The sequence below is a fragment of the Podarcis melisellensis genome (genome assembly GCF_964234715.1).
Source record: "Podarcis melisellensis genome assembly, chromosome: 6".
In the NCBI taxonomy this organism is placed as follows: domain Eukaryota; kingdom Metazoa; phylum Chordata; class Lepidosauria; order Squamata; family Lacertidae; genus Podarcis; species Podarcis melisellensis.
In genome coordinates, this window is record NC_138538.1 from 98,327,503 (window position 1) to 98,342,917 (window position 15,415).

The 15,415-nt window shown below is 42.8% G+C and overlaps 1 protein-coding gene and 1 long non-coding RNA gene across 2 annotated transcripts in view; one reads left to right on the forward strand and one right to left on the reverse strand.

Annotated features, from left to right (window-relative positions):
• Positions 1 to 6,367, forward strand: part of TSEN15 (tRNA splicing endonuclease subunit 15) — a 306,977-nt gene extending 300,610 nt beyond the window's left edge. The window contains exon 6 of the mRNA XM_081915198.1: positions 5,972 to 6,367. The gene's annotated coding sequence lies outside the window, so the exon portion shown is untranslated. The remainder of the gene's footprint in view (positions 1 to 5,971) is intronic.
• LOC309372014 overlaps positions 1 to 15,415 on the reverse strand; it is a 237,713-nt gene that overhangs the window by 214,622 nt on the left and 7,676 nt on the right. The gene's annotated exons all lie outside the window — the stretch shown is intronic.

The window sequence follows — 15,415 nt, forward strand, 5'->3', positions numbered from 1 at the left end:
AGCTGTTTTTTAATAGGAGGAGTGATTATACTGCTGAGACTAGAGACATTTTTTAAAAAAAATACTTGAAGGTGTTTTGAAAAGAGGCTTTATTTATTTATATTAATTGGTTTATATCCCACCTTTCAACAGTGTGGTTTACAATTCTTTTTAAAATTATAGTAAAATTGAAACATGGTGTACATAGGTGTGGGCTTATTTTATTTAAAAGTGAACTTTTTATTTAAAACAAAGTCTTTACAGCAGATGTAAGCAATTAATATAAAAAAGAACCCCTACATGTGTGACAATGTGGTCATACCAATCTTTTACCTTCTGTCGCCTCTGGTCAAACACAAAAAACATACAAAACTTATTTACCACAAGGTGGGCTGAGTGTATACACACTGTCAGCAATGACCTCACTTTCAAGTTGCTTTCAGCTCGGTGGAAATGTCTCCAGCTGTTATTTTTCTCTGGAGTTAAACAGGTAAGAAATATAAAGAAGCTTGAGTGGTGGTTGGGTATCCTGAAATAGCATGGGGAACTTTTCTATTATAGTTCTCCTTAACCGTGCCAGTAAGGAATAGGATTTCCTAAATGTTGTGGACATTATAATCCATCTTGGATTATATCGAGAAAGCGACAGTAGGGGAAGGGAGAGACTAGAATGACAAGAGGGCAACGGACAACAAAGACGGAAGGAGAAGAACAGTTTGGGAGCGGACTTGAGAAGCAGCGATTGGGAGAGGAGGGGTTTGAAGGGAGAAAAGCGCCGATATTTGGACTAGTCTCTAGAATAATAATAATAATAATAATAATAATAATAATAATAATAATAATAATAATAATAAAAAATTATTTATACCCCGCCCGTCTGACTGAGTTTCCCCAGCCACTCTGGGCGTACTGTGTTAAAAACAGTACAGCATTAAATATTAAAAACTTCCCTGAATAGGGCTGCCTTCAGATGTCTTTTAAAGATAGGATAGCTGCTTATTTCTTTCACATCTGAAGGAACGGTGTTCCACAGGGTGGGCGCCACTACCAAGAAGGCCCTCTGTCTGGTTCCCTGTAACCTCACTTCTCACAATGAGGGAACCGCCAGAAGGCCCTCGGCGCTGGACCTCAGCATCCGGGCAGAACGATGGGGGTGGAGACGCTCCTTCAGGTATACTGGGTCGAGGCCATTTAGGGCTTTAAAGTCAACACCAGCACTTTGAATTGTGCTCGGACGGAAACGTACTGGGAGCCAATGTAGCTCTGTTATGTGGTCTCGGCGGCCGCCCCCAGTCACCAGTCTAGCTGCTGCATTCTGGATTAGTTGTAGTTTCCGAGTCACCTTCAAAGGTAGCCCCACGTAGAGCGCATTGCAGTAGTCCAAGCGGGAGATAACTAGAGCATGCACCACTCTGGCAAGACAGTCCGCGGGCAGGTAGGGTCTCAGCCTGCGTACCAGGTGGAGTTGGTAGACAGCTGCCCTGGATACAGAATTGACCTGCGCCTCCATGGACAGCTGTGAGTCCAAAATGACTCCCAGGCTGCGCACCTGGTCCTTCAGGGGCACAGTTGCCCTATTCAGGACCAGGGAATCCTCCACACCCACCCGCCCCCTGTCCCCCAAAAACAGTACTTCTGTCTTGTCAAGATTCAACCTCAATCTGTTAGTTGCCATCCATCCTTCAACCGCCTCCAGACACTCACACAGGACCTTCACCACCTTCACTGGGTCTGATTTAAAGGAGAGGTAGAGCTGGGTGTCATCTGCATACTGATGAATACCCATCCCAAACCCCCTGATGATCTCTCCCAGCGGCTTCATATAGATATTAAAAAGCATGGGGGAGAGGACAGAACCCTGAGGCACCCCACAAGTGAGAGCCCAGGGGTCTGAACACTCATCCCCCAACATCACTTTCTGGACACGACCCAGGAGAAAGGAGCGGAACCACTGTATAACAGTGCCCCCAGCTCCCAGCCCCTCTAGATGGTCCAGAAGGATGTTATAGTCGATGGTGTCAAAGGCCACTGAAAAATCCAGCAGAACTAGGAAACAGTTCTCACCTTTGTCCCTAGCCCGCCGGAGATCATCAACAAGCGAGACCAAGGCAGTTTCAGTCCCATGGTGAGGCCTGAATCCCGAGTGGAAGGGATCCAAATGGTCTGCATCCTCCAGGCGTGCTTATTTTTTAAAGAAGCGGTTTAATGACTGTTTCTTTCAGCGGGTCTGGGAAGGCTCCCTCAGAGAGGAAAGCATTCACCACCCCACAGAACCCATCGCCCAGCCCTTTCCGGCTCGCTTTTATCAGCCAGGATGGGCAAGGATCAAGGAGACAGGTGGTTGGTTTCACGCATCCAAGCAGCTTGTCCACATCCTCGGAGGTGACGGATTGGAATTGATCCCATGTAACAGGACAAGACAGGACTCTAGCACTCTCCCGCCCTGGCCCTGCTCCCACGGTGGAGTCTACCTCCTTCTGAATCTGAGCAACTTTATCTGCAAAAAAAACTTTGCAAAAGTATTGCAGGAGATCTTGGGGTACCTACCAGGCCCCGGTGGTACAGGTGGTTCCGATAGATTGCGAACCACCTGAAAAAGTCTCCTGCTGCTGTTTTCTGCAGATGCAATTGAGGCGGCGAAGAAGGCCCTCTTCGCCGTCGCCATTGCCACTTGGTAGGCTTGACCTTGAGCTCTAGCCCGTGTCCGGTCTTATTCAGAATGAGTTTTCCGCCACCGGCGCTCTAGCCGTCTCAACGATTGTTTCATTGCCCTCAGCTCCAGAGAAAACCACGGGGCTGTCCGCGATCCATGCAATCAGAGAGGGCACTTTGAAGCCAGACAGTCAATAGCCCTGGTTAACTCCGCATTCCAGCATGCTACCAGGGAATCAGCTGAAACGCCATCAACTTGGGATAAAACATCCCCTACTACTCTCTGGAAGCCAATGGGATCCATTAAGTAGCGATCCATTAAGTAATGATGATGCTGTTAAGGTGCTACACTCAATATGCCAGCAAATTTGGAAAACTCAGCAGTGGCCAGAGGATTGGAGAAGATCAGTCTACATTCCAATCCCAAAGAAGGGCAGTGCCAAAGAATGCTCCAACTACCGCACAATTGCACTCATTTCACATGCTAGCAAGGTTATGCTTAAAATTCTACAAGGCAGGCTTAAGCAGTATGCAGACCGAGAACTCCCAGAAGTGCAAGCTGGATTTCGAAGGGGCAGAGGAACCAGAGACCAAATTGCAAACATGCGCTGGATTATGGAGAAAGCTAGAGAGTTCCAGAAAGACATCTACTTCTGCTTCATTGACTATGCAAAAGCCTTTGACTGTGTCAACCACAGCAAACTATGGCAAGTTCTTAAAGAAATGGGAGTGCCTGATCACCTCATCTGTCTCCTGAGAAATCTCTATGTGGGACAAGAAGCTACAGTTAGAACTGGATATGGAAGAATTGATTGGTTCAAAATTGGGAAAGGAGTACGGCAAGGCTGTATTTTGTCTCTCTGCTTATTTAACTTATGTGCAGAATTCATCATGCGAAAGGCTGGGCTGGATGAATCCCAAGCTGGAATTAAGATTGCCGGAAGAAATATCAATAACCTCAGATATGCAGATGACACAACCTTGATGGGCAGAAAGTGAGGAGGAATTAAAGAACCTTTTAATAAGGGTGAAAGAGGAGAGTGCAAAATATGGTCTGAAGCTCAACATAAAAAAAAACTAAGATCATTTGCCTCCTGGCAAATAGAAGGGGAAGAAATGGAGGCAGTGAGAGATTTTACTTTCTTGGGCTCCATGATCACTGCAGATGGTGACAGCAGTCACAAAATTAAAAGACGCCTGCTCCTTGGGAGAAAGGCGATGGCAAACCTAGACATCATCTTAAAAAGCAGAGACATCACCTTGCCAACAAAGGTCTGTATTGTTAAAGCCATGGTTTTCCCAGTAGTGATGTATGGAAGTGAGAGCTGGACCATAAAGAAGGCTGATCGCTGAAGAATTGATGCTTTTGAATTATGGTGCTGGAGGAGACTCTTGAGAGTCCCATGGACTGCAAGAAGATCAAACTTACCCATTCTTAAGGAAATCAGCCCTGAGTGCTCACTGGAAGGACAGATCGTGAAGCTGAGGCTCCAATACTTTGGCCAACTCATGAGAAGAGAAAACTCCCTGGAAAAGACCCTGATGTTGCGAAAGATTGAGGGCACAAGGAGAAGGGGACGACAGAGGACGAGATGGCTGGACAGTGTTCTCGAAGCTATAAACATGAGTCTGACCAAACTGCAGGAGGCAGTGGAAGACAGGAGTGCCTGGCGTGCTCTGGTCCAGGGGGTCACGAAGAGGCGGACACGACTAAACGGCTAAACGACAACAACAACCACTCTCTGGAAGCCAATTGGATCCATTAAGTAGCGGGGGCAGGCCATCCAAATCGGTCCCACCTCCCTGCAGAGGGGAAGGGTAGCAGAGAAGCCCAGTTGCACCAGGAAGTGATCTGACCATGGCACTTCTTTTGTTTCGCTTTTAGTTAGTGTCAGATCACCAACATCCATAGAGATAAACACCAAATCTAAGGCATGTCCACAGCTATAGAATCATAGAATCATAGAGTTGGAAGAGACCACAAGGGCCATCGAGTCCAACCCCCTGCCAAGCAGGAAACACCATCAGAGCACTCCTGACATATGGTTGTCAAGCCTCTGCTTAAAGACCTCCAAAGAAGGAGACTCCACCACACTCCTTGGCAGCAAATTCCACTGTCGAACAGCTCTTACTGTCAGGAAGTTCTTCCTAAAGTTTAGGTGGAATCTTCTTTCTTGTAGTTTGGATCCATTGCTCCGTGTCCGCTTCTCTGGAGCAGCAGAAAACAACCTTTCTCCCTCCTCTATGTGACATCCTTTTATATATTTTTAAACATGGCTATCATATCACCCCTTAACCTCCTCTTCTCCAGGCTAAACATGCCCAGCTCCTTTAGCCGTTCCTCATAAGGCATCGTTTCCAGGCCTTTGGCCATTTTGGTTGCCCTCCTCTGGACACGTTCCAGTTTGTCAGTGTCCTTCTTGAACTGTGGTGCCCAGAACTGGACACAGTACTCCAGGTGAGGTCTGACCAGAGCAGAATACAGTGGCACTATTACTTCCCTTGATCTAGATGCTATACTCCTATTGATGCAGCCCAGAATTGCATTGGCTTTTTTAGCTGCCGCGTCACACTGTTGGCTCATGTCAAGTTTGTGGTCAACCAAGACTCCTAGATCCTTTTCACATGTACTGCTCTCAAGCCAGGTGTCACCCAGCTTGTATTTGTGCCTCTCATTTTTTTTGGCCCAAGTGCAATACTTTACATTTCTCCCTGTTAAAATTCATCTTGTTTGTTTTGGCCCAGTTCTCTAATCTGTCAAGGTCGTTTTGAAGTGTGATCCTGTCCTCTGGGGTGTTAGCCACCCCTCCCAGTTTGGTGTCATCTGCAAATTTGATCAGGATGCCCTTGAGTCCATCATCCAAGTCGTTGATAAAGATGTTGAATAAGACCGGGCCCAAGACAGAACCCTGTGGCACCCCACTAGTCACCCTTCTCCAGGATGAAGAGGAACCATTGATGAGCACCCTTTGGGTTCGGTCAGTCAGCCAGTTACAAATCCACTGAGTGGTAGCATAGTCATGACCGCGTTTTACCAGCTTCTTTACAAGAATATCATGGGGCACCTTGTCAAATGCCTTGCTGAAATCAAGGTAGGCTACATCCCCTGCGTTCCCTTCATCTACCAGGCTTGTAATTCTGTCAAAAAACGAGATCAGGTTAGTCTGACATGACTTATTTTTCAGAAATCCATGCTGACTATTGGTGATCACAGCATTCCTTTCTAGGTGCTCACAGACTGTTTGCTTAATGATCTGCTCCAGAATCTTCCCTGGTATTGATGTCAGACTGACTTGGCGGTAATTATTTGGGTCCTCTCTTTTCCCCTTTTTGAAAATAGGGACAACATTTGCCCTCCTCCAGTCTGCCGGGACTTCGCCTGTTCTCCAGGAATTCTCAAAGATGACTGCCAGTGGTTCTGAGATCACATCTGCCAATTCTTTTAATACTCTTAGATGCAGTTCATCTGGCCCTGGAGACTTGAATACATCTAAACTAGCCAAGTATTCTTGTACTATCTCCTTAGTTATTCTGGGCTGTGTTTCCTCTGCTGAATCATTTGCTCCAAATTCTTCAGGTCAGGCATTGTTTTCTTTATCGGAGAAGACTGAGGCAAAGAAGGCATTGAGGAGTTCAGCCCTTTCTGTGTCCCCTGTTTGCATTTCACCATCTTCTCCTCTGAGTGACCCCACTGTTTCTTTGTTCTTCCTTTTGCTACGAACATACCCATAAAAGCCTTTTTTGTTGCTTTTAACCTCTCTAGCAAGCCTGAGTTCATTCTGTGCTTTACCTTTTCTGACTTTGTGTCTACACGTGCTGGCTATTTGTTTGAATTCCTCTTTGTTGGTTTCCCCCCTTTTCCATTTTTTGTACACATCTTTTGTACACAATCTTAACTCAGTTAAAAGTTCTTTAGATAGCCACCCTGGCTTCTTTAGGCACCTTCCATGTTTCCGTCTCATTGGTATTGCCTGAAGTTGTGCTTTTACTATCTTCCTCTTAACAAACTCCCAGCCATCATGAACTCCCTTTCCTTTTAGTATTACTGTCCATGGGACCTCACCCAGCACTTCCCTAAGTTTTATGAAGTCGGCTTTCTTAAAGTCAAGAAATTGAGTCCTAGTATACTTGGCTGCTCCTTTCCGCTGTATAGTAAACTTCAGAAGAGCATGATCACTCGTGCCTAATGATCCTTCCACTTCTATTTAAAAAATATGTCCTCCGTTTGGCTTGGGGATCTATAGTAAACTCCCACAATGAGGTCACTGTTATTCTTCTCTCCCTTAATTTTGACCCAAATGCTCTCACTTTGGCTTTGAGGTTCTAAATCCTGGATATCTTCACAGGTATACACATCCCTGACATATAACGCCACTCCTCCTCCTTTCTTGTTTGGTCTGTTTCTCTGAAATAGATTGTATCCCTCCATTATTACATTCCAGTCGTGGGACTTATCCCACCAGGTTTCAGTGCTGCCTATTATGTCATATTTAGTTTGCTGTACCAAGAGCTCAAGCTCATCTTGTTTATTTCCCATGCTTTGCGCATTAGTGTACAGACATTGAAGTCCATTAATCATTCCCCCGTGTCTCTTATTTAAGGATTTTTTCCTCCCACCACTAGGTCTGCGTGCTGTTTGCTCCATTTGGTCTATGACATTTGGATGATCATCTTCATCAATTGATAGACTCCTACCTTCAGGAGCACTGTCTCCCTCCACCACATTAGTCAGTTTAAAGCCCTCCTGATGAGGTTTCTGAGATTTTTGGCAAAAACATTCCTCCCAACCGTTGTGAGGTGCAGCCCATCGCTTGCCAGAAGTCCATCTTCAAGAAACTGCAGTCCATGATCTAAGAATCCAAACCGTTCCTGTTTACACCATTTGCGAAGCCAGCTGTTCACTTCCACTATTTTTCCCTCTCTCCCTGGGCCACGTCGTTCAACTGGGAGGACAGATGAAATGACAATTTGTGCATTTAATTGCTTCAATTTCCTGCCCAGAGCCTCGTAATCTCTTTTGATCTTCTGGAGGCTATTGCTTGCAGTGTCATTGGTTCCCACATGAACCAAGAGGAAGGGGTATTTGTCAGTGGGTTTTATGAATTCTTGCAGTCGTTCAGTTACATCTTGGATCTTGGAGACAGCACACTTCCCGAGACATCTTGTCAGGCCCACAGATCACTGCTTCTGTTCCCCTCAGTAGGGAATCCCCTATCACCACTACACGCCTCCTCTTAGGTCTGGTCGGGGTTCTTCCGTGAGCTGTCCGTTCCAAGGTCGACCTATTCAAACAAGATAAAAAAGGGGCTTTAACAAAGAACTTTCAAGGTTTGAAAGAGACTTATTATACATTGATGATAAAACACTGTCCAAAATGTATAAAATCTTATTAGAATGGTTGGTGAAGGATGAGGACGTAAAATCTGCCACGATAAAGTGGGCAAGAGATTTAGGTCATAACATACAACTCTCAGATTGGCAAAGACTGTGGAGGGAAGATCTTAAGTTTACAGCTTGTTTTTCTATTAAGGAAAACTACATGATAGTGTAGTTGGATAGTGTTTTCGAGGTTACCAGCATGAGTTTGACCAAACTGCGGGAGGCAGTGGAGCACAGAGGTGCCTGGCGTTCTCTGGTCCATGGGGTCACGAAGAGTCGGACACGACTAAAGAACAACATGAAGGTCTTCTATCGCTGGTATATAACACCGAGGAAATTAGCGATAATGTACAAAAATAATTCAAATCGTTGCTGGAAATGTAAGGAGGGATCAATGTATTATGTATGGTGGACCTGTAAAAGAATGAAGGAATTTGGGGAGTCAATTTATAATGAGTGGAAAAAGATGTTTAAAATCTCATTCCCCCCAAAACCTGAGGCATTTCTTTTAGGGATTATTGGGAGGGAAATCCCAAGAGAGCTAAAGAAATTATTTATGTACGCCACCACGGCAGCCAGAGTTTTGATTGCACAAAACTGGAAAAGCGAGACAATACCATCAATAAAAGATTGAATATGCTGAGATGGATACATTGACAGGACAAGATAAGGGACCAAGTGAAACAAAAATTTAGCAAAGATTGGAATACATTTAGCAAAGATTGGAATACATTCAAACAATTCCTGAAATACCACTGCAGAGAATTAAATTTTTTGACTGGTTTAGATTAACTCTTGTAATTAGAAACATCAAAAAGTAGCAGTTAAGCTGGTTACCAACAATCTAGATTCACAATGATATGCATTCAACCAAGAACTCAAAAGGAAGCAACTAAGAAGGGGAGGTAAGTCAGAGGTAATTAGAACATCAGTAAGTTGAATGATTCAGAACATGTTTTTATGATTTAGAAGCATTAGTACATCAACAAGAAATTGAAACTGCATAAGAAAGCATTTCTGTTGTAAAAACCCCCCAATAAAGGTGAATTGGGAGGGGGGGAGAGAAATTGCATTGCCCATGGCAGTGCTGGAAAGGAAGAAAGTGTTGAGAGGAATTAACAGCAGTTTGAGTTAGTTAATTTATAATGATGCTTAAAACCACATCCAGCAACCAGAAAGCACATGAGCACAACAATCCAGGACCCAAAACTTTGAAACTAAGTAAGCAAACGCCAAAGTTCTTTCACTTTAATTTTAATTTCCTCGAGGATACACCAAAGACGTAAAAACCCATCATACAAATTAATCTATTTTGGATTATCACTTTCATTGGCATTAAAATACTGCCACACTGTGGCTGCAGCTGGGAGTAAGGAATATGAATATAGCAGGGCTTGTGTGCTGCAAGTCTCTGACTAATTGGACGTAATTATAAGATGTTTACAGTGTGTACAATGTGTGTGAATAGAAACATTTGTAAATTGTAATTGAGTTGCTTTTGCAATACCCATTTAGACTGCACAAGGATAGGCAAGCAGACACAAATTACATTTTTCTGTTCAATAGTGTATTTCCTATGAGACCCAGTCTAAAAATCATACCAGAGCTCAGATTGCCTGTGGGAGCAGTGTGGGGACACACACTGTATTGACTCCACATCTTGTCTCGTGTGATAAGGTTTCTTGTTTTTAAAACACATTTTTGACATGGAAAAGGTAACAAATATGTTAATAGTCAATTATGTATGGACCCTTTTAAAAAAAATTAAAGAAATGGTGAGACTTGAGTACCAAGAAAAGAACCAAGTATTTTTCATGGTCCTGTTGTGTGGGTAGGTGATGAATTCAGGAATGTATGAAGATGCCCAACACAAATCCACATCTTTGGTCCATCTAGCCTGATATTGTTGGTGGTGATGGCCAACAACTCTCCAAGGCACCTGGAGCCTTCTGCTTGGGTACCACACAGCTATGGACCCTTCTTGACGGGTTGGCATTATGTTGCTTTGCAACTATTTACACCAATTACCACAGAACCAATATTGCTGCTCCATCATCCCTCAGCTGCCTCCTGCTGCCAACTGCAGGGTGTTAAGAACAGCAGTGTGCACAGGTTGGAACTTTCTAGATCTCTGACAGGAATGGAAGGCATTCCTTCCATTCAACAGACAGAATTCTGGCTATTTGCTAAGCAAAGAGGAAACTGTCTTTCCATAAACTGCTTTCCTAGCCACTGTGGAGAAGAAATGGAGACAGAGAACCTTGCTGGTTAATTCCATGGCTACTTCTTTTTCAGAGCTTTTAATTCCATCTTCTTTCATGTGCATGTTTGAGGCCTTTTCACTAGTGTGTGTGGCCATGCAGTGCATTGTTACCTATCCTTTTATACATACCCTGTTAGATATTCCTAGCAGAACCCAGAGCAACATGGAGACCCCTGAAGGAGGATGAGAGTTCTGTGGGACAACACAGCAGCTCTGCTGCAAAGCCTTATTGCATGCAGAAGTTCCTGGGTGCAATTCTTGGCACAGCCAGACGGGGACAGCAAAGACCAAAGTGTGCAGACGTTGACAGAGCAGACTTCGGAGTTGATACTGCTTCCTATGTTCCTCCAAACTCCAGCCGCCTTCCTTTTTTAAAAAAATCATTTTAGACAGTGTGAATTTTTTTAAAAATTCTTTTTATTAAGTTCTTTTTTAAAAAAAACATACAGAATAAAGGAACAAAAACATACAAACAAACAACAAACAGAAAGAAAAAAAGAAAAAAATACAAAACAACCCATAATAAGAAAACAAACAGAAAACAAACCAACATCAGTTTATAACGTAACATTGATTGACTTCCCTCCATCTCGGTCTTGGGCTATATAACCACAATACCTTTCTGTGGTATCTTTTTACGACCTCTCTCTATACATCGCAGGCTTTATGTTACACCTACTGTGATTTTAATATTTCCTAAATTTGCTTCTATATATGTTATGAATTTGTTCCAATCGTTAATAAAAAATTTTGATGCCTGATTTTTTGTGTCATCTTTGCTAATTCTATATATTCGAATAACTTAATTTGCCATTCTCTAACAGTTGGGATATTAGGGGTTTTCCAGTTTTGCGCTAGCAATATCCTGGCGGCTACCGTTGCGTATTGGAACATTATTTGGTCTTCTTGATCTCCTCTCCGACCATTCCTAGGAGGAAGGTTTTGGGGTTTGGGGGGAAAGTATATTTAAAAAAAAATATTAATTCATCATAAATAAGTCCCCAAAACCTTTTCACTTCTTCACAAGCCCACCACATGTGATGGAAATCACCCTCTTTTGTTTTGCATTTCCAGCATGTTTTGTCCCCGGTCTTATACATTTTTTCCAATTTCACAGGGGTGATGTACCATCGGTACATCATTTTTTCCATATTTTCTCGGAGTCCAACGCATGCTGTGAACTTCATATCCTTATTCCAGAGTTTCACCCTGTTTTTTATGTTCGTTCCATAAGGCATTAATTTGGTGAAATTGTAGCCAACCCGTTAATTTATCCTTTAAATCATATGTTCTGATTTTCCATCCTTTATCTGATCTTGCCAGGAGGTCTTCATAGGTCCATCTTTGACTTTCCATGTTTAATTTTTTGATTGTTAGAAAATCAGTTGGTGATAACCACCAGGGGGTGTCTTTTTCTATAAGTCTTTTATTTCTGTCCCATACCTTAAGCAACGCTCCTCTGATGATATGGTTAGAGAAGCCTTTGTGTACCCTCTCTTTTTTGTGCCACAGATATGCGTGCCAAACAAATCTGGTGTTAAATCCCTCTAAATCTAACAAATCTGTGTTTTTCAAAACGATCCATTCTTTGATCCAACACAAGCACAAGGCCTCATAGTATAGTTTCAAGTTCGGGACGGCAAACCCTCCTCTATCTCTTCAATCTGTAAGTACTTTAAATTTAATTCTTGCTCTTTTGCCCTGCCAAACAAATCTGGAAAGGGTTTTCTGCCAATTTTTAAACATTGTCGTACCTCTAATCACCGGGATGTTCTGAAATAAAAACAGCAGTCTTGGAAGAATACTCATCTTAATTGCAGCCATTCTTCCAGACCAGGAGAGTTTTATCCTACTCCAGGTATCTAAGTCTTTTTTAATCTCTCTCCAGGTCCTAGTATAGTTATCTTCTACTAAATTTATGTTTTTTGTGGAGACCCAGATACCCAGATATTTCACCTTTTTCACCACCTTGATTCCTGTTTGCAACTCTAACTGGGTTCTTAAATCTTCAGCCAAGTTCTTTGTCAACATCTTGGTTTTAACTTTATTTAGCTTAAAACCGGACAGTTTTCTAAATTCTTCTAATAGCTCTAGAACTTTACCGATACCTTTTACTGGATCTTCTAACGATATTACCAAATCATCAGCGTAATATTCTTATATTCTTTTGCTCCAATTCTGATTCCTCTTATTTCTGAAGTTTTCCTTATTTTATTTGTAATTACTTCCAGCACCATAATAAATAAGAGAGGGGACAGAGGGCACCCGTCTTGTACCCTTCGAAATCACAAACGGATTAGTTAAATTATTGTTAATAATTAGTTTAGCCCTTTGGCTTGAATAGATCACTTTTATTCCTTCCATGAAAGGGCCCTCTATCCCTACCCTCTCCATACATTTTAATAAAAACCGCCAGGATACATTGTCAACAGCCTTTTCGGCATCGATGAAAATTAGTGCCACGGGAATATTGTTCTTAAATTCCAAATATTCAATAATATTTATTATGTGCCTTACGTTGTCTTTTAATTGCCTGTTAGGGAGGAATCCGGCTTGATCTTTTATTAAGTATTTCTTAAGTCTATTCGCCATTATTTCTGTGAAGATTTTATAGTGGTTATTAAGTAGTGATATCGGTCTACAATTTCTTATGTCCAATTTGTCAGAGTCTAATTTAGGTATTAACGTGATGTGTGCCTCTTTCCAGGAATCAGGTATCCTCCCTCCTTGTAAAATATTATTCATTACGTCGCATAGTACCGGGGCCAGATACTCCTCTAAAACTTTGTAATACTTTTGTGACAGACTATCTGGACCTGGTGCTTTCCCTGGTTTCATCTTCTTAATTGCCTCCTTGATCTCATCTGCTGTTATTAATTTATTTAATTGGGTTTTTTCTTCATCCATCAAGTGTTCTCCTCCGTTTCTTTCCAGATATTTTTCTATTTCTACTATGTCCTCATCTTCCTTTTTATACAGGTTTTCATAAAATTGAAGGAACTTTTCCTTTATTTCATTGGGATCTTCTAATATTTGCTCTTCTGTTTTAATTTTGTTGATCACGTTTTGTTTTTTCCTTTTTCTTAGTTGCCACGCCAGTAGTCTCCCCGTTTTATTTGCGGATTCAAAATATTTTTGCTTCATTGATTTGATTCTCCATTCTACTTCTTGACTTATTAATGTTGAATATTGTGTTTGCAGCATTTTAGAGATTTGTTTAGTCCTTTCATCCCTGGGGTTTATTATTAATTTTTTCTCACAATCTCTTAATTGATTAATAATTTCTTCTTTCTTTAGTTCTCTTAGTTTCCTTCTATAATTATTTTGTTGAATTAAGAATCCTCTTAAAACCGCCTTGCTGGCGTCCCAAACTATATCAATTTTTCTTTCCTTATTTAAATTTAGGTCGAAGTAATATTTCAGGGTACCTTTAGCCTTCTCAATCGTCTCATCATTTTCAAATAAGTATTCATTCATTCTCCACCTTTATGGCCCAGATGATTTACATTTTATTTCCAAAACAATTGGGTTGTGATCAGAAAGGGTTCTGGGTTGTATTTCGCATTTCGTTGTTCTTGTAGATAATTCTCTTGAGACCCATATCTGATCAATTCTGCCCCAGCTCTAGTGTGGTTCTGAAAAATGTGTGAATTGTTTCATTATTGGGTTTTTATGCCTCCAAATATCAATCAGATCTAGATTTCCCTCAAGGTTATTAAATGATTTTGGAAGTTTCCCTTGGTTCGATTTCCTCTTTTTTCACTTCTGTCTAATGCTGGTATTGGTACTCCATTCAGATCTCTGAGCAGAATTAATTTATGATTTTCTAATTCTAACAATACTTGTTCCAGTTTTTAAAAAAACCTCTGCTTTGTTTGTATTAGGGGTATAAACGGTTACCACATTAAATTTTTCACCTTGGTGGTTAATTTGAACTCCCAAAATTCTTCCCTCATCATCTTTGCAAATTAATACAGGTTCCCATTTCTCCTTAATGTAAATCACCAATCCTCTTTTTTTATTTACATCTGAATTAATAAATTCAACTCCCAACTTTTTATTTATCAATATATGTCAGGGAACTGCCATCGGAGCTAGAGGCAGAGGCAAGGCTCCAGAGCGATGCCAGAGAGGGTCCCAGTAGGGAGAGAGGCAGCCCATCTGCTGGGGAAGGAAATCAGCGTAACACCAGGGGTGAAGGGCGGCAGATGGGGGAATCGGCGAGGGGGCTCCAGGACTCCTTGCCGGAGACCAACGGGGAGAGCACAGGTCCTCCGCTGCCCACACCCACCCTGCGCAGAAGACTTCCACGCAGGGAGAGTAGGCGGAGACTTGGCGTCAAAGAACTTCTTTGCTGGAAGAAGTTCAAGAAACGCCCACTGACGGATTCTGCCAGCGACTGAAACAGCCACGAAGTGAAGGGCTGTCCAGACAGAAAGGGTTTAACGAGGTAACCTAGCCAGGAGTGGCGGCAACTTACGCACGAGCAACCCCTATAAACATTACAGCAATCCATCAGTCACCGACATTGCTTGTGCGCAGCTACAGGCAGGCAGCATAATGAGCCAAACCAGAGAAGCCGGAGAGACAGAGCAAGCAGCTGGAGTGCAAAATCTGGTGGAGAGGAACCGAGATTTGGAACAGCGTGTGGCTCTCCTGACGGCGCGGCTGGAAGAAAGACGGACTCAGGATGCACAGGTCAGACCCACCCCCATTGCAAGGAAGGTACTGGGGCTGGTACACAAGTTTGGGGGGAAGCCCCAGGATTACAACGCGTTCCGAACGGAAATAGAGTATGCTTTGGAACTGCAGCATAATGACTTTGCTGATGATGGGGAGAGGGTAGCCTATATTGTGGGGCATCTACAGGATGGGGCACGGGAATGGATCAGGCCCCTAATGGCGACGCAAAATGCTGCCTTGAAAGACCTTAGGAAATTTTTCCAAGCGATGGATGCGATGTATTCCAGTGAAGTGGAGCAAAATGTGACTCGACGGGAATTGATGGGGTGCAAGCAGGGGAGCCAATCAGTTAGAGACTACTGGTCGCGCTTTGCGATGTTGATCCACCGGCTCGGGTGGGACCTGGACTCTGAACCTATTCAAATGTTGTTTGAGGAGGGGTTGTCCCCAACTGTGAAG